Raw genomic sequence first — 2,605 nt, forward strand, 5'->3', positions numbered from 1 at the left:
ATATATTACATGCCAATTGCAACTAATTCAGAGCTAATCCAACATTTTGCAGTTGTTTAGAAAGTATCATCCACAGCGATTTTTGACACCCACTTTTGTTTGTTAACACCCACTTTTGACCTTAAAAACGGCCTCATGCAAAAAAAAGCGAGCTACCTTAACTTTTTTAAGGTCACTGAACTCAGAGCAACGAGTTGTTGTGACTGGGATAGTGGGGCATAAAGATAGATTTGATTGGCTTCATCGGAGACTTTGACCACGCTTTCTGCTTTCCCTAATAAAAGATGTGTATTTCTATCCGGAAGGGTGTACTATGTTACGGTTTGTTATTACATCCAAACTTACGCATTTGATATTTATTCTTCACGGAACAAACTCTTGGATTTTAAATGTGGCTTGAATTACTCTATTTTTTTTTAATACGAAGTCTCTAGTACACCTAGTAATTGATTTTTACTAGACTAGAAAAACATATCGTATGCTTACGTCCGTACAACCCACAAATGTCACTAACGCTATCCATTCTGTTGTGTTATATTATTGCCATGATTTTGTATGATTCGCAAGAATATTTATTGCTATTATTATAGCAAAAAAAAAGATTAGGGAAAAATAGGATCTCTACTAACCAACAACGATGAAAAACGTAAGTCGGGGGGCGAACAAGATTCAACGTTGGGTGAATACCTCTATAATAATTCGGATATATTTATGTCCTATTTATTAAACATTTTCCATTATGATACATACGGGCGCAATATACCGAGTATTTCATGCTAAGGCGCCCAAAAACAATTCATATAACGATTATTATTATTAACGAGAAAATAACAGTTGAGAATTGATGCTGAGGACCATAAGCTCAGTGTGACACATACGCATAGAGAGGAACCAGAGCGACGCCATTCGGATTATAGCAAGAAGACATTAGCAGAGAGATTTTGCGATGCAGCATTACGTGCTGGGAAGCTAGGGTGCGGGAAAGCAGTAACTTAGACATGGTAAGTTACGTATCGTCTCACATCGCAGTTTTTTCATTTCTGTGATGGAACCAGAGGTCCTGATATAGCCGCAGAATGCATTCAATTAGGACGCTTCAAGTGGAATTTGTACCAGAGTCAATAATAATAATAATAATAATAATGATAATAACAAACACTGAGGGCATTACGGACATAAGGTAACTATTTGACGATAAGAATTGTCGCTTTATTATCATGAAAAAAAACCTTGAAAATATCATTAATATCGTGATTAGGACGTACGGGTTCCCCAACTAAACTTATCACCCGTTTCGAAAAATCCCGCGCTCGCTCTGAACGCAATTATTCTTTGAATTTCTATGAAAATTATGACAAATATATAGTTATGAACATCTGATGTGAATATAAAACGACTGTCGCAACAGGATATGGCCCGCTGAATACGAATCAGAATCATAGTTACGTAGATTTAGAAATTTAAATAAACGTGCTTTAATGAATCAATGCGACAGTGCAGAAATTAAAGCTTTTTCAAAAATGAATTACCGCTAACGGTAGCGCTAGATGCATTTTTTACTTAGATACCGAACTCGGCACAGTTCTTTGAAGGACAGATTAGTGATTCATACATTTCTATTAATGCGGTAAACCCGCAATCTGGGTTGTTGTAGGACGACTATACTGGTCGGTCCGCAAAAGCTTTAGAAATAATGTAACATATTGTTACTAGCAAATCACAAAGATATCATTCACAACTATATGACCGATGATTCGCGAGCGAGAGCAGCTGACGGGTGTGTCTGACACGTAGATAGTAGTAGTAGTAGTAGTAGTAGTAGGTAATTATATCCGCTCAGGCTGTCACAGATATTGCTAGATTCAATGGGACCACCCATTGAAGAAAAATTCTACGTGTGTGCTCTATTTTTACATGTGTTTTATAAATAGTACATGGAACGTGCACTATATGGATGCTGAATCTGGTCTCGGGCATGGTGGCCGGACATTGTGTTACTCAGAGCGGCTGTAGTAGTGAGACATCTTCTTTTAGATACAACTCTACACGCTGCCACAGGCTCTGTAGTCTTGTGTAGCCTGCTGCAGTGAAAAATCAAGCGCCTTTCAATTGATACGCTTATACCGACTAGTATACCTCATCGGGTGGTCACGTTCGGCAAAATCCACGGATATATCCAAAACATAGCTCTAAGATCCACCCCGCCGTAAAGTGCATGCGTATTGGCCTCGTTCAGTCGTACAACGATTGCTATTTATCAACATAGTAAATAACAACACTATGCCGAAGAGAAGGATCTTGTGTTAGAATCTAAAAAAGGATTCCCATTTGGAGTAAATAGGTCGATTATTAGGCCGTCCATTGTCGATGTCACTGGAAGTAACAGGTAGCAAAGAGCGAAGAGAGCGTGGGCTATGTGAGCCACTCCGTCTTTTATAGCTAACGAACCTTGATTTCACATTTTAAGATCTCTTATAATAGAAGAATCAGGATCTACGACATGAAACTGTGTACAATTAATCATTTAGCAAATACGGAAAGAACGAAGGTCCCTTTCCGCTTAATGAGAGCATATTTACAGAACATGGATCTTTTCTTACAATGA

The sequence above is a fragment of the Varroa destructor genome, unplaced genomic scaffold (assembly GCF_002443255.2).
Source record: "Varroa destructor unplaced genomic scaffold, Vdes_3.0 BEIS01000005.1, whole genome shotgun sequence".
NCBI classification, from domain to species: domain Eukaryota; kingdom Metazoa; phylum Arthropoda; class Arachnida; order Mesostigmata; family Varroidae; genus Varroa; species Varroa destructor.